The following is a 26148-nucleotide window of genomic DNA, read 5'->3' as shown; positions in this document are numbered from 1 at the left end:
ACGTGGAGAGGCCATGCTGGAGATGTTCAGCTGAAGTCCTGGTGTCTTTGTCTGTTAGATGTACGGAAACCTCAAGACTTTCTCCTGCCCCAGCCTCTGCTGACCACAACCACGCAAGGGACCTGGAGGAGTGCCATCTAGCTGAGCTCTGGAACCATGAAAATAATAAAAATAAATGATTATTGTTTAACACTCTCAGGTTGGAGTGGCTTGTTGAGCAGTAATAGATGCTTGGATCACTGATCACTTAGGCGTCTCTTTTGGCGGTTTGTATGGTCATGAGGGCCATAGCCATGCTCTTTAAGAGGGCTGGTGGTAGGAGGTACCCAGGCTGCCATAACTTCCCACCAGACCTGCATGCCAGGCTTCAGGATGGCCAGGGACCTTGGGCTATGGGATTCCTCTGGCTGGACCCCTTGTCTGGGGAGGCATTGGCTGCTTGGCCCTTGGGGAAAAACCCACCCTTCCTCCTCCGGCAGAGCTGGGAAGATATCCAGGGCCAGCTGTGTGCTTTGGAAAGCTACTCCTGTGGTTCCTCGTCTCTCTCCCCTGTGCGGGAGTGTAAGATTAACCTCCAGTTTTATACCCTGGAACTCCAAGTACCATACAAGTTTCAGTGTTTTTCAGGTGCAAGTTCTTTGTTTGGCTTTAGCAAATGAGTACAATAACAAGCTGGAATATGCAGGTCCTCAGGGGGGTGGGTCTGGGAACCACAAGAGTAAAGGGGTTTCCAGTTACCCTCTGGCTTGTGCTCAAAGTCCTCACTCTCCCTGAAGAATGGGTGTGAAGGCTCAGGCTACGCAATGGTCTGGGAATGGAGACTTGGAAGAGAGACTGAGGTTCCCCAGAATCACAGTCCACGCCTTTAGCTAGCAAGCAGGTGGTCAGACAGAAGGGAAGGGAGTGGGGGTGGTGGTGCTGTAATGAGGGCGTGTGATAAGCACAGTATACTCTTTCAAGATGGTTTTCAGCAGCTCTACTTGTCTATTAGCCCTGCTGAATGTTTGCATCTCCCCCAAATTCATATGTTGAAGCCCTAATCTCCAGTGTGATGATATTTGAAGGTGGGGTCTGTGGTAGATTAATGAGTTTGGATGAGGTCATGTGGGTGGATTCCCCCATGATGGATTCCTGTCCTTACAAGAACAGGGAGCGACCAGAGCCCTCTCTCGGCTATGTGAGGACACAGCAAGAAGGCAGCTGTCTGCAAACCAGAAAGAGGGCCCTTCCCAGGCACTGAGCCTACTGACACCTTGATCTTGAATTTTCCAGCCTCCAGAACCATGAGAAGTTAATATTCATTGTTTAAGCCGCCCAGTCTATGGTGTATGGTATTTTGCTATAGCAGCTCGAGCTAAGACAAGTCTTGAGATCAATTTTTAACTCGTCTTCTGGACCCAGAGGGATCTAAGAGAGCATCTCCTCCAGCCTGATTTGTTTACAGGTGAAGACCCTCAAGTCTTGGGGACTTACCCCCATGTTCTTCCCATTTTTCTGTTGTACTATGGCTTTTTCTACTGATATGTTGGAACTTGATGGAAGAGAGGAGGGAATTTGCCTACTCCATGGGTTTATATTTCCAAGTCAAAGGACATTGGTAAGTGTAAATGGTCTGATTAGTAAGTTTGGGAGGAGGAAGTGGATACTCCTTACCTCTCACCCCCTGCCCTTTCGGATTGCCTGCTGGCATAGTACAGGTGCTCCTGGGGGCCCTTGGCCATGAGGTAAGCTTAGCAACAAAGGCATGGCAGAAGAACCTGTGATCTACTGGGCAGATCTTCACCCTGGGGCCCAGCATGAGGAGACCCATGGTCTGCCCACCGAAGTCGTGCTCCCCAATAGCTCTGTCAGTACAAAGCTGATATTTGGGTCCTCATCCTCCTACTCCTGTGCCTACTACGAGTTGGTTTGGAATTTCAGAAGGAAAAAGGATGCTCTTTATTAGACCCCCTCAAACACCACACCAGCTTTGTAAGTATTAAGTAAATTAATCTTTTACCCATGATACGAGTTCCAAATACTTTTCCTAGGTTTCCCTTGATCTTTTCGTTTGTTGTTTGGTATTTTTCCTCTTGCTATGGAAATCAAGTCAAATTTATTAATCTCATATTTTGTGGATATGGAGGTTTTGTGTCATGTGTAAAAAGCCCTTCCCGCCCTGCTGGATTATCAAATATTTTTTTGTGTGTTTTCTTCAGGTACCTACCTGCCGTCACGTGTTGTGTTTAATCCTGGTGGGGCATGTTACCAGGAGCCTGGATAGATTTTACTCAGAACTAAGGAGGCAACTCTGACCACTTTTCTCCTGGAATGGGACTTTGGGAAGTGGCAGAAGGAGGGACAAGGGAACACAAGGCCATGTATCTTTGCACTTGGGTTGGTGCCATTCAGTGGGTGCAGTTATGGGTCAGATGTCAGTCTCTAGAGTTGCACGACAACTCCAGTGGCCATGACAGGGAGGAGGAAGAGCTCGCGTAGCCTCGCTCTGGAGCCCAGAAAGGGAAGGGGCTCTCTCAGCCACCCTGTGAGCTGGGTGGTTAGAAGGATTGGAGCCCAGATCTGGTGACCACAAGCCAAGGGCTTGTTCTCTGGACTCAGAGGTCCAAGCCCAGCTTGGTTCCAGCCGAACTAGAGAGCTCAGCTGTGAGGCTGATGGGCCCTCATGCCTCCTCACCCTGAGTCCCTGCTGCATGGCCCTGAGGTCTGCTGTGTAGCCTGGGCCTGGCCGAGCTCAGACTCCTACTGAGCATGCGTGGGCTGCCGGGATGACCAGAAAATCGAGACCGGCCTGTCACCACGGCCTCCAAGAGAAAAGTGGTGAGTTGCCTCCTCAGTTCTGAGTAAAATCAACAACAGGCTGCAAACGTGGGACCACTTAGAGACCAAAGTCTTCCTGCATCGGGTACTTGTTACTCCTTAAGTTCCTTTCACATGTTATAAAGGAATATGCCTTTGGGGAAGCAGGGTGAACCATGTGCTTGCTTCTTTCAGCCCCCTTGTGACTTCACAGCCCGAAGGGCAGGTTGACGAGCAGCTCAGTGTGCTCCCACCTGCCTGCCAGCAGTCCTGTCTCCTTCCCACCAGCTCGTCCTCAAATAATAAAACGGTCCCAGTCTTTGTTTTTCATAAGCATAATTTACGGTGAGAAATCCTTTGGTCCTTCTCTGATTCTTTTTATACAAATTTAGGGTGGGTCTGGATGAATGTGAAGATCCTTTACTATAGTTGTGGGCTGTGTGTATATTTAAATTTTTTATATTAAATCTTGTACTGTCTCCTCTCCCAATGATGTGATCAATTTGATGTGATCTTTGGTTGCTGTTTCTTCCTAGCTATCTTTTCTTCTTGCCCAGAAAGCCCTGAATAGCTTCTACCAGGGCTACCTTATACAGTTGCACAGGGTGTGCACTGCACAGGGGGTACCATCCATTTTATAGTCTATAGGCTGAAAGACACTCTTGAACTTGTGCACTATGGCAGCCCTATCTCCAGTGATTGTGTGGTCACAATTTACATAGGCAATTCTAATTCTCTTTATAATTAAAAGTTCATACATCATAACCCAAAGCCACATGGGAATATTTCTTGGGTTACCCGCTGTTCTGGAGTATCCACACTTAACTCATATTAATTATGTGATTACGAGTGGCTCCCCCTCTCTTGGTTGAGCTGAATCAAGGATGTAAAAGGAAAATGTCAGATTAAATTGATGACTAATATGCCACCTGAGCCCTGGAAGAATGGGGAAGGTTATTCCATTTCAGAGAAGGATTTTATTGGCTAAAAGAAAGATTTAGGTTGTAAAATCCCAAGTAAGTGGGAAGAGGAGGGGAAACATTCTTGTCAGGGTAGGAGCAGATTTGAGGGGAGGATTCTTGGACCAATCAACTCATCAGTCTATAGGTCTGAGGAGAGTGTTTCTATAGTAAGCATTTTTAGTATTTTGTCTGTTTGGGAAATCTGCTAGGTGTGAACCTCCCACCTCCTGCTATGGAAGCAGAAATGGTTTGAGAATTCTCTTCAAGACCCTGACCGCTGGGAGTTACAGATATATGACTAAAGGTCAGCCAGTCAAATGCATCCATTCGGAACTGGAGCCAAAGATGCCTAGAAGCAGAAGCTATTTAGAATTCTTTCTGGCAGAGGTGGAATTCACCAAAGGTCCAGGCCCAGGGCCCGCTGGCTGCAGGGACCGTAATGAGCATCCAGCAGCATGAGGCTGAGTCTCCCATGGCCCAGATTGCCACACTCCGCCTAGTCCCCCTGAATTCCAGCCTGTTTCCTGATCCTGATTCTCCATATTTCCTATGGATTTTGTAAGCTACTGGATATCCTTCCTAAAAATCATATTCGAGCTTACCAGAGTTAGCTTCAGTTTTTACAACCATGAACCCTTAGATAAATCCCCTCTGCTCACAAAGGCCTGGGATCTTATTGAAGTCAGAGTGATCCTGTCTGGCAAGCAGTGATGTACTGATAAACCATTCTCTAGAAAAGAAATAAAGAAAAGGAAAGAAAAAAGAAAAGAAAAGAAAAGAAAAGAAAAGAAAAGAAAAGAAAAATCCCTGATTTGTGACATTTGGCAAGGAGCCAGGACAAGCCAGCTTCTGCACAGCACCGTTAAGACTTAGAGCCAGGCTCTGAACCTTTGAGCAAGAAGGACACCATCAGATGTGGCTTTTATAGCTAAGGTCATGGGTTTGCCACATACTGACTTGGTGAGTGTAAGGAAGGTAGTGGTGATCAGTGGTCAGTCTCTGAACTGGGGTAGAGACTAAGGCCAAGCCCAGGCTGCTGGGGCTCCCTCAGGCCAGGAAGAGTGCCTTTCCTTACTGTGGGGAGGGACAGAAACCTATCTTTGCTTTAGCCCTAAATCTTGCCTGACTACTAAGCAGGATTCTATGACTTAGGGCCAGCTGCTTCTTCCATCTGGGCCTCAGTTTGTCAATACAGAAAAAGGGGTGGTACCTGCCGTAGTAACACCTGTTTTGTACTGGAGCCACAGTGGGTCAGCTCTGCAGGGACAGCTTAAAACCTCTGGGACTGAGGCTGAGAGACTGAGTCTCGGGGGAGGCTCTGACTTGGCAGCATCTGTGTGATGCGTGCCTGGTGTGTGTGTCTCTGTGTGTGTTGTGAACAGTGTAGTAGAGCTGGGCCCTGGGGACATCCAGTCTAGTGTGGCTCCAGGCATGTGTCTTCGATTACTGGCACTCAGCGGGTGAGCAGACAACAGAGTCCTGTTTTAGGCGACGTAAAGAGGATTTGAATGTTTAATAAGAAAAGGATGGGCAAAACATGCTGTAAGAAATCCACAGAATGTCACTGGCATTGGCTGGCCTGCTCCCTCTGGCGTGTGATGACAGGATTTTGTAAATAGTCTGATTAATTGGTGTCCTCTGGTGACCTAGCAATTCACGATTGGAGTTTGGGGTCCGTTCCTGGGATGTCCTGGCCAGTTGCAGAGAGAAGCAAGGGGGCACAGCATGATTTCCTGGCCTCACATCAGAAAAGGCCTGAAAATAGCTCCTGAGCCTCCAAAAGTCATCAGTCTCCATATGCCAGCAAAGCCTGCCCTCCTTCGAGGCTCTGAAATACTAGAGCTTTCTGCCCCGCCGAAGCCCAGCCAGCCTTACTGCACAGCCTGTAATTAGGGCAAAGTGTGAAACTTCTAAGGTCTTGGGCAATATCACTTACCCTGCTCAATAGCCTGAAGTCTGCTCAAGTACCTGTTTGCCTCTTTGCCTCTCAGAGCATTCTCTTGGCATTAAACCCTGAAATGTCTGGGTAGATATTGACATTCTCAGTAGGAACTCCTTACATTGATCAACCACATTAATCCAACTCTATTTCATATCAACTGGTTTCCAAAACAGAATGTAGGTTAGCTCACATTTGCTGGTAACACTGTGCTTGCCCTCTTGGCTCCCCCGCCCCCTGGCCCTGGCATGGGTCAGGTCTCAAAGCTGCAAGGCGGTGTTGCTGATGCCCAAAGGGTTAAATGGCCATCTGCCCCCATTTGGCCCCAGCAGCTGTGCGAAGCTTGCCCAAAGCTCCCCCAGAGCTCCAGGAGCTGTAGCCCTGGGGAAGCACACTGTTGGAGGCAAAGCACCAGGCTCTGGTTGGAAGTCTGGTCTCTTCTCTTTGTCGCCAGACTCACTCACTTCCTGTTTCACCACCTGTTTGCCCCCTGACCCTGTTGCTGAGAACCCTAAGCATCTGCATTCTGGGCAGACCTAGGAGGGGGTCCCCTGACCGGTCCCTCTAGTCTGGAAGAAAGGGGCAAAATTCCATTTCAGAAGTAAAGCTGAGAAAGAAAGTCTGTGCTCGAAACATATGTATTGGGGGACAGGAATTTTCCCCATTCTCTTTTCCCCATAGAAAGCATGCTACAGCGATATTTTAACTATTCACTTAGCCTTGAATTAGCGTGATGTCATCCAAAAGGACTATTAGTCTGAAGTTACACTTTCAAAGCCAAAAAAAAAAAAAAAAAAACAAAAACCTCTTTCCCCCAAAATAAACATTACATATGTTCAACCATAGGAGAACAGGATTATAGACTCTGGGAACTGGAAGGAATCGTAGAGTTTATTTTACAAATGAAGAAACTAAGGTCTGGGGAAGGATACTTCCTGCCTGGAGCCAAGATGAAAGGTCAAGATTGGGAGCCCGCAGAGCTCTTGCCACATTTCAGGAGGGCGGTCCCGTGGGATTATCTGAGGCAGCAGCTGAACCAGATTGTGCCGCCTGCCATTTGCATGGTAGTGGTGTTTGGTCACTGACTGTGAGGAGGGGATGCGGGCCCAAGGGACTGCTGTCTTTTCAGGTTTCTGTGCCACTTGGGACATCCAAAGCCATTGGCTTGATTGTGGCAAGGAAAAGCTCCTGGTAGTAGGCAGGGTACTTAATTTTTTTTTCCCCCATAGGATCGGAGGGAAGATGGATCCCAGTAGGAAGAAACAGCTGTGTACATTTCTGCCGTTGGAACCTTTGTGGATAAGCCCCAGAAGATGCCAGTGGCTGACTGGGTGATGAAAGGGTACTTGGATGGAGGTAGGCTGTTCATTTGTGAAGCTACCCAGGAATGACCAAGAAAGCCCAGTGAGGGCAGTGGGGGGTGGGGGGAGGGCTCTCTCCCACCTCAGGGCCAGACTCACCCCAGAGCCTTAGCCAGTTTCCTGAAGCCCGTGGGTGCTGAGGCGTGGGGGGTGCAGGGCAAGAGGAATTCCCTCGACCCTGAAAGACACCTGACAATTTGATGGGACCATTTTGACATAGGGACATGTTGTAGTGGTATAAAAGGTACCTGTGAAATACTCAGCTCTTTCTTTTCATTTTTCTTTCTTTCTTCTTTCTTTTTTTTAATTGTAATTACTAGCAATACGGGTAAAAGAGCTCCCTTTGCACCCAGGTGGAGCTTGGGGGCTGGGTAATAGACAGGGGTATGAATCATATATATTACTTGACAAAAGCACAGCAGAAAAAGAAAAAAAAAGTTTTTAATGTATGGAAGGGGCTGCATCAAAAAGTCCCCGATTACAAACCGCTACATCTAAATATGTCACTTAGATTCTTAGCAGCCCTGGGGGAGTAGCTCAGAGGGGGCTTTTTACTACCAGTCAAGTGCCCTGAACCCCAGGTCTCTCTGCTCCCTGCCGTGCTTGCCCCTCCACCTCTGCACACCACTCCCTCCCGCTGGGTCCTGGCCCTCTCCTGCAGGGCTCCACCCTCCTCCTGAGGAGCAAGACTAGAAAGACCCAGCTTCGGCCTCATTACTGCTCTCATCCAACCAGTCTCCTCTGCCCAGGCCCGATGCTTGGGTCTCAGTTCCCCCAAATCAGCACTTGCAATCTGCCCGAGACTTCAGCTGAGACTGAACCTCTTGAATTCTTGAGAATGACTGCCTCCAGGAATGTGTCTATACCGCCTGGGAACCGGAAAATAGAAGTCTTTGTTCCAAAAGGAATGTATTTGAATTCCCTGTAATTGCTTTGTTGGGCCAGAACAGCGGGACCTCAGCTCAGCCTTGAGGCACCAGGACTGTCCTAGTTACCCTAATACGTGTCCTAGGTCTTTTGTGTGATTAAAGAGAAGGAGAGAGGGGCCAAGGTATCAGGTCCCAGATGGCTGGTGCTGTCAGTCCTCGGACCCGAATCCACATGAGACAGAAAAGCTGCCCAGAGACACAGACAGTGAGGGAGGAGGTGAGCACTGGGCTATGCTCTCTAGGTTGGGGGGCCAGCAGGCTGGGAGACCAGAGGGTCTGTACACAGTAGGGGCCTAATTCATACCTGTTGAATGGAAAGGGTGATGAGGCAGCAGAACAGCTTCCTAGAATGCCAGAGAGCTCTGCTCAGTCATAGGCTACCCTACCCACAGAAGCCCAGCCTTCTAGAACTTACCCATGCCCCCTTGCTGGTGTTCAACTGTCTCTGACAGTCAAGATTTTTCAACCCCAGTGCAATAGCCTTCAACTTAAGATTTGATCATGTTTCTCATCTGCTCAAAAATCTTTCCGGCTCCCCAAGACCTTCAGTAGTGCTCACTACAGTATTTGTCACACTAGGTGTTATTTAAAATTGGCTTCTGTGATCTTGCTTTTGTCTTGAGGATTTACAACACACATTGGCCCACCTAGGGACCCTGAAAAGACCTGCAGGGAAGGCACTGGTTTCCCAGACTTGGCTGTGGACTGTGTCTTTTTGTTTGCTTAACATCTATTAGCACACAGCAGAGTATGGGACATGCTTTGGCAACACTAACCTTTAGCATAAAAACCGAATGAATTAATTAGTCTTGTGCTCAAGAGATTATGAAATCGGCCCTCAACCTAAGGTTCTCCTTGTCTCCCTACCATGTAGCTCCTCCTGTCCATGCATGCTCTTCCTCAAGCATGCTGGCTGTGGGGGCGGAATCATGTTGCCCTAAAATTCACATCCCCAGTCCCTATCCCCAGTCTCTTAGAATGTGACTATATTTGGGGATAAGGCCTTTAAAGAGGTGATTAAGTTAAAATGAGGCCGTGACCTCGATATCCAAGGTGACCCTTATATCCAAGGTGACTGGTGTCCTTATAAGAAGAGGAGATCAGGACACACAGAGTGGTGCCAGACTTGCGTGCACACAGAGGGAAGACCGTGTGAGGACACAGGAAGAAGGTGGCCGTCTACAAGGAGAGAGGCTACAGGAGAAACCAACCTGCAGACATCTTGGTGTCAGACTTCCAGCTTCTGGAACTGTGAGAAAATAAGTTTCTGTCATTTCAGCCACCCTTGTGAGGTATTTTGTTGAGGCAGCCGGAGCAGACTGACTCACAGCTCTCCCCACTGTTTCCCCCCCGCCCCCCCCCCCCCCCCCCCCCCCCCCCCCCCGCTCCCAGGGTTTATGCGTTCCATCCCGTGATTCTGCTTATGTTCCCTTCCTCCTGGGATGCCATTCTCCTCCAGGGCTCCGCCACTGTCTTTCTTTTAGCAACGAAATAAACCAACAAAACCAAACAGAACAGAATTCTGCCTACCTTTTAAGGCCTCTCACTGCGATGCCTCCTTTTCCAATCAGCTGACCCGGATCCTCTCACTTCTGGGCTCCCACGGCTGGTGGAAACATCAGTCCTGCCCTCCCCTCCCTGCCTCCTGCTACAGTGAGTTGAGCGCAGTTACTCAGCCCGCCATATTGTTGGATCTCTGGGGGCAGAAACTTGTGCTGTGGCCCAGACCCAACAGCATGCCCCAGCATATAACAGGTGCTCGGTGATTATTTTCCAGTTACAATTAAAATTATGTCTCTGCACCCAGCAGGCCAAGAGGAAAAGTGCCTGGCATGTTCCAGTTGTTGGGATGCTGAGACCAAAACCATAGTCTCTGCTCCAGTTCAGGGAGGGCTATGTGGAGGAGGGGCATTTGAAGGATAGGTAAGAGCTGAAGTCATGCCTCTGTGCGAGCAAGGGAACAGAGAGCTGCTTAATCTGAGTTCCAAATAACTAACGTGCATTTGACTTGATGGCTGGGGACCCTGTTCCCTGCTCACAGAAGTCACTCAGGAACCACGATGAGGACGAAGGCGGACCATGCACCGGCACACCCGGCTGTCGGGCTCTGCTCCTTGGTGAAGCCCCTTCCACTGACCCTGTGGAGTGGGAAGGCACAGGTAATGTGTAGCGGGCAGAAGCCAGGACCTCCTTTTGGAGGCTAGGACGGGTGGCACCTGTGCTGGGCCACCAGCATCCGAGTCAGCGGCCGTCACGTGGAGTCTGTCAAGCGAGGCATCTAGCTGGCCCGCGGCCTGGGGAGGAGGGCCCCCTGGAAGGGGAGCTTTGACACCCTCCACTCTGATCTGAACACAGGTTTTTAATTTCCCTGTAATCTGCCCTTCTCCCTCTCCTGGGCTGGCTTCCCTGTCATTTCATTTCCTGCCGTATTCTCATCTTACAGCAGAGGTGAAGAGAGTTGACCTCTCCTTGCCCCAAAGCTGAATAAAATACAGAACAGATTTTTTTGTGTGAATAAAAATAGGCTTCAATACCACTGGCCAGTCACCTGAGGCTCCTCTCAGCACGCAGGTCTAGTTCTGTCCCAGCTACCGGCCTGTGGGACAGGGCTGCACAAGAGGGGGTGGGGGTGGGGGCGGGGGGGGACGGTCCGGGTCCCAGGGGAAGGGGCAAGAAGGCCAGCGCCCTGGTGAGAAGGGCGGCAGGCAGCGAGAGCGAGGCCAGTCCAGGTGGCTGGTGGACACCTTCGTCCTCTCCCATGAGAGGCGGTGGTGGGCATGGAAACCGCCCTGCAGGTTGCCCTTTCCAGGGGACCGAGGAGGAAAGATTGAAACGTCAGCACCTAGTGGGAAAGAAATTTCTGTCTGGAACATTTGGGAAAATTCCAAGAGGGATGCAATTAGTCTCTCCTAGCAGAGTAGGGGACATGTGACTTTAGAGCCAGATAGACTGCACATCTGCCTGGTCCTCGCTTTCTGCAGCGGGCTGTGTTATCTCAGACCAGAAACTTAATCTCTGCGAACCTCAGTTTCTTCATCTGTAAAATGGAGACAAGGTAGATTCCATAGTTCAGCTGTGGGAATTAAATAGAACAGCACATGGAAGGTGCTCAGCACATAAAAGGTGAGTCCTGTTCTATCTGTGTCATCTATTATTTGGGTCTAGGTGTAAACGTCAGAGGGGCCGCCTCTGACCTTGCCCCCCGCGCCCCCACCCGGCCCCACCGTCTAATGCAGTCACCGGCTCTGGGCCATTGAGTGCCCTGTCCTCTGCATGGCATGGATGCTTCCTTGTTTCTTTGTTTAAGAGTTTGTGGTCTGAAGTTTCCCGGAAGGAAAGCCTGTGAAAACAGGGGCCCAGCCTCTGTGTGGACCACGGTACCCCAGCACCCACCGTTCTCGCACAGAGTGGGCCCTGGGTCACGAGTTATTAAATAAATAGCTGCAAAAAGATGGCTATTATTTTTATTGTGTCAGGGCAACCTTTTAACATTTTAATTGTGGTTTTGTCCCTCCCTGTATTTTGCCATTTTCCATCCCCTTTTCAAGCAGTTAGCAGCCTGTGGGCTTCTTTCCTCAGGGGAGATTTGTGGCTTGTCTGAAAGCACAAGTCGTGTGTGAGACACTCTCTTTCCTGGATTTTGTTTCCGGAATGTCTAAAACCATTGACAAGATTATGCTAGAGCCTGGAGGGTTTAAGGAGAGAGAGAAAAGGAGGGAGGGAGAGACAGAAAGAGAGATAGAGGAATGAGGGATGAGAGAGAATGAGGGAGGGGGGACAGAGGCAGAGGGAGGGAGAGACATTTTGCAGGAAACTTAAAGAAGGAGACACTCCCCATCATCCATCCCACCAGGTCTTGAAGGAGATTTCTGGAGTCTGGATGGGGCAGGAGGAAGCCCTGGGTTCTGGGAACAGCAATGGATGCCCATTCCCCCCCCCCCCCCACCCCAGGATAATGCCCTAAGGAGGGGTCAGCACTCAGAAGGTATGGCTGTGACATGACATAGGGAGGCAGGGACTGGGTGCCAGGGTCCCCAGTGATAGCAGTGGCACAAGAGTGGCAGCGTGGACCAGTGTGATGATGTCTGGGTGCAGCTGGCCAGGGCTGGTGGCTAATGACCACAGGAGCCATCCTGGTTCCCTGAGGCTCCTTTCACCCCAGAGCCAGCACTGCCGCTAGGATGGTTGAAGTTAAACGTGCCTCAGAGTCAGAGCTCAGTTATTCACCCTCCTCTGCGTTACTTACTCACTAAGGACTCATGACCCGCCTTTGGGTCATGGACTTTGAAGGGACCGATGACCCACCCTGTGCCCTGTTTGCAGAGAGGGGTGGGGAGGTGTGAGCAGTGCCAGTCTGTTCTGAGAGAGGGCAGAAAGGAGAGTGCTACCCCTGTACCTGCTGTCACTCCTGGGCCCTGCCTGGTCCGGGGCTTCACGGGTTGTGAAGGCATACAAGAGAGGTCATAATTCCCTATCTTCCGACAGCACAACTAAATCTAGTAAAACGGCCCCTGGACATAGTTGATGTATAGTATCTGTCACTTTTCGTGGCTTCTCCTCCTCACTTGTGTTATATCAGAACCTCATGGCTTTGCGACCAAGGGGAAGCATGGGAGAACCGGGGGCCTCACATGTGACCACTTGCCACCCCGGTGGCTTCTTGCCCAGGGCCACGTGGTTCATTAGAAGGCTGCCGGCTCCACTGGCAGCTGCGTGCCTGCTCTGTATGGGGGCCTCTAGGGTTAGGGTGCTCCCTGTCCACGTTTCCCCGGGCACGCAACCGCAGGTGCCCTGCTCCTGGGCTGCATGTGGGTGGGCTAGGGATCTGTTTCTTCTGCCAGCTCACATTTCCCTTGGCCACCTCCCTCTGTCTCTCCAAGAACCAGCTCCTGATTCCTTCCCCACTAAAACTAGATAGTTCTGTTTGTGGAGCTGGCTTTCCAGAGAAGTCTGCCTTGTCTCATATAATGATGTCTCTCTCCTCTTGCTCTGAAGAGGAGGGATGTCAACAGGGTACCGGCTCCAAAAGAAATGGCCAACATCTGCATTAGCTTCCTGTTGCTGCCATAACAGATTGCCACAATGACACAGAGTTCTTATCTCCTGGTTCTATATAAGTTTGACAGTGGGCTAAAATTAAATTGTCCACAGTGCTGTGTTCCTTTCCGGAGACCCAAGAGCTGAAGCCACTCCTTTCCTTTTCCACCTCATAGAAGCTGCCTCATGGCCCTTTCCTTCGTTTTGATAGCCAGCAGGTAGCCTGTCTCTGACTTGCTCACAAAGGAGTGACACTCTATCTGAGCAGCAACCAGGTGAGTGGATACATGCAATCCTACAGTAGGTGAGTGAAGTGTGGGTTCAGGGAGGGAACAGAGTGGGAACCAGCAAGGCCAGGAGGCTCCTCGCAGGGGTGTTACCCAAGCCAATGCTTGGCTTAGCTCTCTAACTAGACTGGAAAAACTTGAAGTCAGGGACTGGGATGAACTCATCATCTTCCTTCCCTCAATGCTAAGTTCACTGCTTTGTACCCTATAGACACCCAGTAAATACCACTTGCAATGAACTGATTCAATTCTTTTGGAGTCATTTTTCTTCTCTTTCGGGCCACAGTTTCAGAACCATGAGGTGATGGGAAGTCAGGGACTCTGGCCCATGCTGGGGGTGGAGCCAGCATCCTCAGGGGGCAGAGCCCTGGCCCTAGGGCTCCCTGTCCGAGTCAGGGTTTGGAGAATTTTCTTTATTGTCTTGCATTTTGCCCCATCAGAGATGACGCTGGAAGCTTTAGTCCCATGGTGGGACCTCACCAGGAATCTTCCCAGACATCAGGGAACTAGATTTGAGAACCGCTTTTGGGTTCAAGGTGGACTGGAGGATCACTTGAGGGTTGATCAGTGATAGATGTCTCCTCCTTTGAGTTCTTCATAAAATAACATGCTGGGAGTGAGGAGATGAAATTGAGCAAGTGAAATACTTGGCAGAGTGTCAGGAAGCACTTTCTGGGCAGATCTATTAGCTGTGCCCTCCCCCAGGGGAGGGGGCTATTGCCTGAGTCTGGGGGAGGCATGTTTTGGCTACAGGAGGGAACATCCTGGGGGCTCTGCCTCTGGGCTCCTCCCCTGAGGTTCTGGCCTCCAGTCAAAAACTTCCTGCTGCAGATTTAGCCTGGTGAGGCCCTTAGGCTGTGAACATCTTCTGACCCTCTGGCCTCAGATTATTCCCCTGCATCCCTGTCTTCTTTTTCACACAGAGCCTCTGAATGGGGACCCTACATGGCTTCTAGGACCTGCAGGCTGCAGGGGAAGGCTGGCCCCAGGGATGTCTGCAGGTAGGAATCACTGTCTGGCAGGGCTGGCTCAGGACTGGGCTGAATTCTTGGTGGTGGCTTCATGTTTGCTGAGGGAATGAATGGCAGAATGCCACAGATGGAGTGAGGCTGAATGTTAGGCCAAGGTTTGCCTGTTATTCTCCTTCTTCAACTGGAGAAACCCTCCTAAGTTCTTGTGACACCCAGGTCATACAAGGTATGACACTACATTGGACTTGAGTGTCCTACTTTCCTTGGAGGGCCATTCTTCAGGCCAGCCTTCAACTAGGACTGGCAACCAATTAGTGGGCAGTGAAGTTAATGTAGCCAAACATTAAAAAAAAAAAAAAAAAAAAAAGACATAGGAGGCGCCTGGGTGTCTCAGTCGGTTAAGCATCTGACTTCAGCTCAGGTCATGATCTCATGGTTTACAGGTTTGAGCCCCAGGTCGGGCTCTGTGCTGACAGCTCAGAGCCTGGAGCCTGCTTCAGATTCTGTGTCTCCCTCTCTCTCTGCCCCTGCCCCACTCGTGCTCTATGTCTCTCTCTGTCTCTCTCTCTCTCTCAAAAATAAATAAACATTAAAAAAAAGACATAGGACAAGTACAGTTGTCTTAGGAATATAGGTATTACTTTGTAAAAAATGTGTTTCAGTTTTGTGTATGATCTATAGAATACTAAATGAGGGTTGCAATGTGCAATGTATTTCTCCCCGTGGTTCAAGATAAAAAAAAAAAGGTTAGGGCATCCCAGGGATTGTGGGGGATCCCATGGGGAGTGGGGAGAGATGCTGAAGCTCTGACCAGCCAACTTCATTGACTGTAAATAAAGATACATAAACCATCCAAAACATCCCTTTCCTGACACCTTGGGGCAAGTGGAAAGTGCTGGCTGGGAGGTGGGAGGCTGGGGTTCTGGGCCTGGATCTATCCTGTACTTCTTGTGCGTGTTGCTAAACCCTCCTCCAACCTTAGTTTTCTCCTCTCACAAATGGGGAGAGACACTGCGCACCTGTGTAGGGCTGCCCTCTGGCGGTGAGATCCGTAACTTGCTGCAGCCCTTGACTTCCAACTTGGTTTGTTGATTGGCCTGTGGCTCTCCAGATTCTGTTTGCCTGTGAGAAGGGACAAGGTGAGCTTCACTCCCAGGTGGAGTATATAGTACCTCAATATGTGCGTTGTGAGGTGTCCTTAAAGGCCCCTGCCTTGAGAAATATTCCCGTGTGACAGTGGACAGGACAGACGTTTGAATATTGAGTAACTCTTTCAAAGTGTGGGAAGTTGGGCTATGGAAGGCGTTAGGCCATGGGATTAGGGTAGCAGCCCTCACCAGCCTCACTGGCAGCAGGAGTTTGCTGTAGGGCCCTGCCTGGAGTGGCCAGGTTGAAGGTCGGTGCTTCTGGGGTGGGCAGCCATGAGGCCTCTGGATCCTAAGATGGTGTTGTCTCTTCTTGACTGCCCACAGCTGGTCTCCTTCCCTGCAAGTGTCTTTACCAAACATCAGAAACAGCAAGTGGCACCGAGGGCTGAGGCTTCCTCCCAGGGGACCTACCATGTAGTCAAAGTTTTGATGGGGTCCACCTGCTTTAGGGTACTTTGCTATATGCCAGGTCTTCTGGATGCATCTGCTGGGTCTGAACAGTGTTTTCTGGAGCTGCTAAGAGTGAGACTGGAGGTTTATAGCATGCAACTTATTTGTCTTGCCACTTGCCTCAACCTCTTCCTTTTCTCCTGGTATCAGAACCTATTTGCATCTCCATTTAAAGCTCTAATTAAATTCCCATCAGTCGTTGACTCATCCTCCTGCAAGAGAAGTGATTTTCTGAGAAAGTTCTTACTTAAACAGTATGCTGTATTGTTCTGAGATTTACTTCTAGTAAATTAAGAAGACTAAATGCTCCTGGCATTGTCTCTGCATTGAAAAAGGTCAGTTGTCTGCAGGAGTAATGCATCTTCAAATCCTCCAAAGCGAATAGCTGGGATCATTGCATTTAAGAGGTACTGAACAACTGTTTGTTAGAAGGTTGAACGGACGAATGGGTGGGTGGAATTTTAGCAGGGGTACTTCAGGTGACGCTTCTGGGCTGTGAAGTCACAGAGTTGTGCGAAGCAATAGGATGTGTGAACCCCACTATTACTGGACAGGATAGGTGGCCTGGAGCCAAGTCTGGGTACTTAACTGATAAGATGGAAAGACCCAAATAAACATTTGGCAAAATGGAGTCAAAGCACTTTTCAAAACAGTCATTTATGTTATTAAACCCCCATCTTATGGGGATCCGAGGGTCTAAAGTAGGAGTGTTTTATCTTTAAACAATTCACTTGTCTTCCGACTTCACAAATCCCCATGATGGCTTTGTTTTGAGGACATCACCAGTCTACCGCAGCCTAGAAGTGATTACCAAATGGCCTGCTTCATGCACATGGTTCTGACTTCTAGGCTGAGTTTAAAGCAGAATCCTTAATAATAATTTTTAAATAATATTATTTTAATAATATTAATAAGTTTACTAATAATATTTGCTTAAGAAGATAATAAAGAAGATTTGCTTTCCTTTACAATTTCCCATGCTGGTCCCTTTAGAAAAAAAATAGAAATATCCCTATTTCTACAAGTGAAGACTTTGAGAAAACATTAGAATGTGTATTCGAGTTCTTGTTCACACCCTGTCATGACGAATCATGGAGAAGTGTCCCTTCTTCATTCTCTTGATGGAAAATGGTGGTTGTTTCTTGGAACAAATGAAGTAGGGGCTTTAATTCTCCAATCAGGAAACACCATGCTGGAAGCTGGTTTCAGGGCTCATGGAATCATGGGGAAGGATACAAGTATGGCCTTGATACTTGTATCAAAAGAAATTGATTCAGAGTTTGGAAGAAACACTAGAATTCTACACAATAATTTAGAGCTGTATTTCCCACAGCTATGGGTGAGTAGCAATGGCAACGTGTGACATGATTTTAGCCAAGACATGGATAAGTGTTTTTATTTTAATGGCATATATTTATTTTAACAAATTTATTTAGTGGTATATATTTTGTGGAAATTTACTTAATGACATTTTTTTTTTTAACATTTATTCCCTTTTGAGAGACAGAGAGTGACAGAGCTTGAGTGGGGGAGGGACAGAGAGAAAGAGAGACAGACGGAGACACAGAATCCAAAGGAGGCTCCAGGCTCTGAGCTGTCAGCACAGAGCCCAACGTGGGGCACAGACCCACAGACTGCAAGATCAGGACCTGAGCTGAAGTGGACACTCAACCGACTGAGCCACCCAGGTGCCCCATTAATGACATTTATTTTAATGGAATTTATTTGTTTTAACACATATTAAAAGGATATACAACTAACACATCTTAGTTTGATTTCATGAATATTTTAGGAAAAGACTAAAGAAGCTATTTAAGTAAAAACAAAAAAAAGGCATGTTAATTTAAAGAAAAGTAATAATAGTATGTGGTGATACTGTGAGGCTGGTACCTACGCAATGAAGTTTGGGGAACAGATGTAAAAGGAGTGTTTTTATAGCACTGTTAGGAGCAATACTTAGGTTCTGCAGTATCCTTTAGAACAAATATTCAGGACCTGCCATCTACTTGGGGGAAGGCTCAGGTGCTGTGGTTGTGTTTGGGGAATGTCTCAAAGGCATGGCCACTCTCCTTGGCTGTGGGGGACATTTTGACTAAAGGATCTTCCTAGATCAAGACTCTGTGACTCCACCAGGAAAGACACCCTGTAGGCAGTGATGTCTGCTCAGGAGAGTGGACCTTCTCTAAGATTGTGCCTGGACCTTAGGGGGAAGCTGACACTTACAAAGCCTTCCCCTCTGCCCACATGTCCAGGATGTCATTGCCAGACACTTGGACAACTTTCCCCAGGGTCATCATACCTCAGGGTGCATCAGAGAAGAGGCCAAGCTAACAGGTAAGCTTCTGTGAACTCTGGCTCCTCCACTGTTTGTGGAGGCAAGCAGGCATGGCACCTCCCCCAACCCCCCATCACCCCAAATGTATCTATCTCCTTCAGGATAAGACAGGAGGAATGGGCTCTGCCTTTATGTGCTTTCCTGAGTCTTTGGTGATCGAGAAGTGTCCTGGGAGGACACTTAAGAGGACAGTTTAACTGTTGAGGTGCATTTTCTGTGAACTTCAGCCTTGATTACAGAATCCATCCCTAAGCCTGCCCTTGCTTGGTATGTTGGCTCAAGACTCTCAGAGACGGAACTCAAAAAGTGCCCAGAGCTGGTGCTGGGGATGCCATTTGGTGGTCTGGGAGTTGCTGATTGCTTTCTCTGTCACAAAGCCTTTGATTTCCACCGGCTCATGTGTACACATGTGGGTATTCTTGGTGGCCTGACCATTGAGCATAATTAAAAGAAATGATTGGCTTTCTCTTGATGCAAACATCTGGTTTTACTTGAAACAAGATGACTTAGCTGTTTCAGAAACATTCTTGTAACCCTGGATTCACATTTTCTTCTTAAAATATATATTTTCTCTGTAGGGCAGCATGTTAATGTAAACAGTCCGTGTAACTGACAACCGACAGTTTCAGAAGTATGTGGGGCTCCAAGCACCGGAGGAACCACAAGAATGATTGCGTTTTTGATTTGATCACTGGAAATCTGTTTCAACAGTCACTCTGATTTAAACAATTACTCTGATTTATACTCCAAACGCTATAATTTGCAGAAAATGTAACCATGTGAGGACATTATTGTAGAGTATGTCTTGGCAACTTTGTTTTGTTGTGATGTCATTCCCTTCAGCTTCAGCGAAGCGCTGAGAGAATGGAAGAAGGAAAACAGGGTCCTTCCTTCTGATGTGCTTTCCCAGCCTCCAGGGGAAATGTTCTTAAGGCTTCCAGGTTTACTGCTCCTTACCAGTCCTAATCCCCAAGGCCAACTCTGCAGGGCTAGGAATGACAGCCAGAAGAGAAGTGGACCCAACGTTTTCTGAAGGTCAAAGAATTAAGGACTGAAGGATTAGGGAGTAGGTGGCTGGTTTTGTCTTCACCCGCACTGTGTACAGTTATGGAGGGTGAGTGGGAAGCGTGCTCTCACACCTTGTTCATTCTTCAAAGCCCAGGTGGGCGGAGCTGGACGATTTAGACAGCTTGAGGTTTAATCCCTTCATTTCCCTAAGAAAGGAAGATCCAGAGAGGTAAAGAACCTCACTCAGGTTCTAAAGCAATGGGCAGAGCCAAGGGAAGCACCTGGCCCCTGGGTTTCTGATTCACTGCCAGATTGAAAGGTAGGCATGGAGTTACAAGTTGGTCCCACTTTATGCACAGAGGATGTATTTCAGTAAAACGCAAATACAAAGTCAAAAATGAACAAAATTGAGTGGTCTCTATTTTGTAGAGTATAGCTTAAGAAAGCTAGTGTTTAAAGTATTAGGATTAGCTCTGTTTATACTACTGCCCCTCAACCCAATTATCTCAGGTCAGTGCTGCTAGGGAAAGAACTGTGGAGGGGCAACCCCCTGTGGCCTGTCTCTGCCTGCTGGCTTGGTGACAGCTCAATTGCTACAGGCATTGTGGGTGCTTCTTACATGAAGTGACGTCATGTCCATGGGGGGGGCACCAAGCCCCTCGATGGTGGTGGGGTGCCAGGCATCTCTAATCACATCTTCCTAGACCAGTGACTAGGGATTGGATGTTTTTGAGCCTCCAATTTCATATGTTGAAATATTAATCACCAATACGATGGTATTTGGAGGTGAGGTCTTTGGGAGGTAATTAGTCAAAAAGGTGCAGCCCTCTTGAATGGGATTATTGCCCTTGGAAGAAGAGGAAGAGACCATCAGCATTTAAACTACCATCTCTCTCAGACCACAGATACTCCGAACTGGGAGACACAGGCTCCTAACTGGGATTCTGACTTCTTGCGTCCCATGGAGCAGAGGTTCTCATCTGGGGTCAGTCCCTCCCCACCGAAGGAACATTTGGCAATGTTGGAAATCATTTTCGGTCATCACTACTGTGATGAAGGTGCCACTAGCATCTAGTGGACAGAAGCCAGGGATGCCGCTCAATATTGTACAGTGCACAGGACAGTCCCCCCACCCTCCACAACAAAGAATCACATGGCCCAAAAGGTCAGTAGCTGAGAAAACCTGACATATTTTCCCCACACAGTGACAAGAGTGATCTTTTTAAAGTATAAATTAGATCGTGTCACTTCCATGCTTAAAACAATATGGATCTCTAGTGTAATAAGAATAAAATTTAAATCATTTGCTTTAGTCTCAAGGCCCTATGGAATCTACCCTCTGCAAACATCTTCCTTTCCCTATTTCTCCATTCTGCTCATTTATAATACTCCAGCAGCAATGACCTTCTGTCCTTCTCTCCAATTTTCTAAACTTGTTTCTGTCTCAGGACCTTCGCACTTGCTGTTACTTCTCCTTGGAACACTGTTCTTTAGATCTTTGCTTGATTGCTATCTCATCTCTCAAATCTCAGGTTAAATGTCACCTCCACAAGTCTTTTCTGAACTCCCTAAGTAAAACAGGCCTTCTGCCCACTTCTAACACACAGACACAGATGCAGACACAGACACACACACATCCCACATCCCATTATCCTATTTTATCTTGTTCATAGCACTTATCGACACCTAGTATTATCTTACCTCTGTTTATTTGGTTGTGGTGTGCCTCTGTCCCCTGAGTTTCTTAAAGACAAAACAAATCTTCTGGAATAGTACAGAGAAGGGCTCAGTAACTACTGCTGCCTGCCTGCCTGGTTGTCAATATGTTGAATAGAAGCCAAAGTGATTAGAACATCTTTTCTCTCTTGCCAATGCCTCGCTTTCAGGCTATCATCTTACTATGAAATCATATTTCAATAATATGAGCTGAGCATGAACTCTTTCTCTCTGCATTCCTGCTATAACCATACCAGCCTCCCCCAGTCTACCTCACCCAACTAGTGTATTCCTTAGCTGGCTGAAGCACATGTCATGCATGAGGAAATGCAAAAGGGAAAAAAAAATTAATCATTATTTTTCAAAATATTTCTGTTATATATAACAGAACACTGTATATAACAGTGTTTGTTATTTTTAGAAACCCCACTTCTCTGAGGCAGCAACCCCCACCCTCCCTTCTCTTTTCCCAGTGGGTAGCAAGATGTGCCCCAGCTGGTTGGCCTGCGTGCACTGGCCCCAGTAATTGAATGTTGGTCAGCTGCCTCCTTTCCTGCAGCACAAACATATTTAGGGCTATTTCTACATCGGTGAAAAGAATTTGCTTCCTTGCAAATTGGCAGAGAAGGGTAAATGCAGAAATGCTGGATTCTCAGGAGCCATTTCCAATAGCAGGCTACCAATGGCCAGCATACAGGCAGCCTGAGATTTCACCCCCACAGTAGGTGAGGTCATGGGAATGTTTCTCATGCGTGAGTGTGGGTTGTGGTGAGTGTGTTTGCACAGGTCTGTGTGTGTGCAGTAGGTGGGTCTCTGTGTCTATGATATCCCAGAGGTAAAAAATTAAAAAAACGGGAAAGGATATTTTGTGTATCAACCCAGGAAAGAGTGGTAGGAACTGCACATTTATTTCACATGAACTAATAGCATTTGGATAGTGGCAGCTATTTGTAGCTTTTTATTATATGTTTGCAAATGACCTGAGTTCAAATCCACTTACTAGCTTCTCTTGAAAAAGTACTTAATTCTGAGCCTCGTTCTTATCTGTAAATTATGGCTCACAATTCATTTATGATGGTCAAAAAGCTACCAAAACTCTGTCTCTACCTTCCCCCTGCCCTCCCCTTGCTGGCTAAGAAGCATCTGCTATCCTTGCCTAATAGTTTTGGGGTCTTTATTACCCAGATTTGGGGGTGTGGGTAAAGGTAAAACATGGAGCCTTGTAGGATTTCCATTGCAAATGGCAGGTGCTAGCTGAAGAACAAAGATGGAACCAGGGCAGAGAAGCAGAGAAGGAGATAGAGTCATGCAGACTTAATTGGGAGTGAGTCTCTTTCCCTCTGGGCTGAGGGAAGAAAGAGGATTCCAGGGCATCTGTCAAGCATGTGAGCCATGGTAAGAGAGGGAACTGGGGAAAGACAATCTTTAAGAAGGTTCCCTGTGCGTTAGGACAGTAATGCCACTTTGGTATTTCCTTGAGGGACTACAGTGTTGATGGAGTCTGTTCTATCATTTTAATGGCTCCACAGAGGTTCCTTTGAATGTGATGGTCCTCTTAAAAGCAGAGCCAAAAAGTCAGACTTTATTCAAGTTAGGTGAATTTGCGCTGTGGTTGTGAGTGTTAAATGTGCATTAAATATGATTTTTTGTGTGTAAATTTTAATACAGAATCTGGTAAACATTAAGCACTAAATAACATGTAGCTCCAATTAGCTTGCTAATTACTGTCTTATCTCTCAAAGGGCTGATTTGAGTTTCAAGAGTTCACAGTCTCTTTTATTTGGCACTTACCATTTGCCACTGTTTTTCCTGGTCTGGATTTTCTTTTGGCAACTCATATCCCAAGTCCTATTATCTCAGAGCTGCTCGTGAATCTAAGACCAACTTCTCAACTTTGTTTTGAGATCCAGAGAAATGGAGCTCGGCTTTAAGGATATGAAATACCTTTCCTTAGGAACGTGTAGGCCTGGGTCCTTTGGAAATATCTTTGTGCAAGCAAGGGAGTGACAGTTGTGATAGGAAGTTGATGGGTCAGCTAGGTTCTTAGTCAAGGGTCCACTGTGTAGCCTGGTGAGGTGGTGGTGGGGGTCCCATGAATGCCAACCTAAACCCCTTCCTCTTCCCACCCTCCTTGTTCCTTCCCTGTATTAAACTCCAAAAAGCACCAAGCTTGCTTTGTGCTCTGGGAGGATGATTTAGTTCTTCCCAATAGGACAAGCTTAGGATCAACTCAGTCATTATATCCTGTGTGATGTCTCAGGACAAAGTGTGATACAGGTGGCAACTTTTAAAGAGAAATTATGATATCTCCAGGACTTTCATAGTGCCTGACCCAGTAGAAGCTTTACCATATTGTGGCTGGAAGGTGGAGAGGCTTCCTCTAGCAGTAGGCTATCTTTCTGCCTGCTACAGTCCTTACTCCCTGCATCCCTCTTTCAGCCATCTGCTGTATTGCTCTCAGTTTGTTCCTTGTGTGCTGGTCTCAACCTTCCATCCATCCCAAGGGCAGGAAGTCCATTTCTTTTCATGGGAAATCATTCCCCAGAAGGGCGAAGCACGGACACAGGTGTTGGTTGCCTGGGGTGGAATTACAGCTTTACTGTTAGTACCTGGTGACCCTGAGCCAGTTAATCTCTCAAGGCCTCAACTTCATCACCTGTGAAAGAGGGTTATTGCTAACACCTGTCCCATAAAGTTGCTATGGCTTAAATGAGTTAATACTGAACTCTCCCTGGCATGTAGTGATCACTATGTAAGTTTTCTGGGGGTGATGATGATGATGGTGATGGTAATGATGATGGTGATGATAGTGACTGTGATGATAATGATGGTGGTCATGGTGGTGGTGGTGCTGCTGATGGTGATGATGATAGTGGTGGTGGTGATGGTAGTAATGGTGGTGGTGGTGATGGTGATGGTGGTGGTGGTGATGGTGGTGGTGATGATAATGATGGTGATGATGATGGTGGTGGTGGGGTGATGGTGGTGGTGGTGACGATGGTAGTGATGGTGGTGGTGGTGATGATGATGGTGGTGATGGTGGTGGTGGTGATGATAATGATGGTGATGGTGATGATGATGGTTGTGGGGTGATGGTGGTAATGGTGATGTGGTGGTGATGATGATGGTGATGTGGTGGTGATGATGATGGTGATGACGGTGGTGGTGGGGTGATGGTGGTAATGATGATAATGATAGTGATGGTGGTGGTGGTGATAATAATGATGGTGATGATGATGGTGGTGGTGGGGTGATGGTGGTGATGGTGATGATGGTGGTGATGATAGTGACCTTGATGATAGTGATGGTGGTCATGGTGGTGGTGGTGCTGCTGATGGTGATGATGATAGTGGTAGTGGTGATGGTGGTGGTGGTGGTGGTGGTGGTGGTGGTGGTGGTGATGGTGGTGGTGATGATAATGATGGTGATGATGATGGTGGTGGTGGGGTGATGGTGGTGATGATGACAATGATAGTGATGGTGGTGGTGGTGATGATAATGATAGTGATGGTGGTGGTGGTGGTGATGATGACAATGATAGTGATGGTGGTGGTGGTGATGATAATGATAGTGATGGTGGTGGTGGTGGTGATGATAATGATGGTGATGGTGATGATGATGGTTGTGGGGTGATGGTGGTAATGGTGATGTGGTGGTGATGATGATGGTGATGATGATGGTGGTGGTGGGGTGATGGTGGTGATGATGACAATGATAGTGATGGTGGTGGTCGTGATGATAATGATGGTGATGGTGATGATGATGGTTGTGGGGTGATGGTGCTAATGGTGATGGTGGTGGTGATGATGATGGTGATGATGGTGGTGGTGGGGTGATGGTGGTAATGATGATAATGATAGTGATGGTGGTGGTGGTGATGATGATGATGGTGGTGGTGGGGTGATGGTGGTGATGGTGATGATGGTGGTGATGGTGGTGATGGTGATGATGATAATGATAGTGATGGTGGTGGTGATGATAATGATGGTGATGGTGATGATGATGGTGGTGGCAGCAGTGGTGGTGGTGGTAATGGTGGTGATGATAGTGATGATGATGATTTTTTTCTTCTCTTTGCTTAGCAGCACCCAGGACAGGTCTGTGCACAGAGTTGGTTGGTCTCGAAAGATCTGTTGTTTGTCATAGCCTGGACCTGAGCTAGCTTTGAGGTCTCTGTGAGAGGTGGTAGCAGTGTCTGAGCTGACACTTTCCTGTGAACAGTCAGGGGTCACCCCTATGAAGCAATGGCAGATGAAGAGTTTATGCTAATGCTACAGTGAGCAGAACCTGATAGGGTTGACCTGTGGGGGCTGTGGGGACACCCAGGGCCCCACATAATGCTGAATTGGCACACATGGTGACAATTACTATGACACAGACACTCCTTCCTTTGGCCATGAGCTCTTACTCCTTCCTAGGAGTAGCTGCCCATATTATTGTGAAAATAACCAAAATACATTTCTTTCCTTTTCTTTCTTTCTTTCTTTCTTTCTTTCTTTCTTTCTTTCTTTCTTTCTTTCTTTCTTTCTTTCTTATTTTAGAGAGAGAGGGAGAGCACGAGAGCACACAAGTGGGGGAGGGGCAGAGAGAATGACACACACAGAATCCAAAGCAGGCTCCAGGCTCTGAGTTGTCAGTATAGAGCCCGACACTGGGCTCAAACTCACCAACCGCGAGATCATGACCTAAGCCAAAGTTGGATACTTAACTGACTGAGCCACTCTGGCACCCCCAAAATATCTTTGAATCCAAATTTTTGGAAGTTGTTACCAGGGCAGTCAGTGGGATGGACAAAAAGGGTCACTTTCCACTCCTAGCCTCTGTGTCTTGAGAATGGTAATTGGAACCAGTATACAGGTTTGCTCTGAGGGAAATTTTTATTTTATTTTTTAAAGAAAACCTCCATTTTCTGTATCAGCAAGAGGCCAGACCCTACTAGGTTGGACTGGCAGTGGTCCGACAGAGGGAGGCTGGCCCACCCAGCTACTTGGGTTCTGGACTAAAGCAAACTTCATCTAAATTCTGATTTTCTCTCTCAGAAGCCTGTTCCCAAATTTTGTGGTTCCTTGATTCAAGTATTTACTGATGGACAGTGACCTCATAAGAGGAAAAGGAGCTTTTGGAATAGTCAAAAGAGAAGGCCCTAGATTAAGATCTGGGCCAGAGGCTGAGCATTGTAATCTGAGGATGAGCCTTTCCCTAGGAAGAC

General features: G+C 47.7%; 1 long non-coding RNA gene across 1 annotated transcript in view; it reads left to right on the top strand.

The window, feature by feature from the left end:
- LOC113592439 (uncharacterized) overlaps positions 1–26148 on the top strand; it is a 97111-nt gene that overhangs the window by 22291 nt on the left and 48672 nt on the right. The window contains exons 2-4 of the long non-coding RNA XR_008289652.1: positions 6927–7053; positions 9041–13299; positions 14235–14312. This is a non-coding gene — a long non-coding RNA (uncharacterized LOC113592439). The remainder of the gene's footprint in view (positions 1–6926; positions 7054–9040; positions 13300–14234; positions 14313–26148) is intronic.

Source organism: Acinonyx jubatus, chromosome A3 (assembly GCF_027475565.1).
Source record: "Acinonyx jubatus isolate Ajub_Pintada_27869175 chromosome A3, VMU_Ajub_asm_v1.0, whole genome shotgun sequence".
Classification (NCBI taxonomy): domain Eukaryota; kingdom Metazoa; phylum Chordata; class Mammalia; order Carnivora; family Felidae; genus Acinonyx; species Acinonyx jubatus.
Note: the sequence above shows the minus strand (reverse complement) of the source record. Positions and strands in the feature narration are given on the sequence as shown.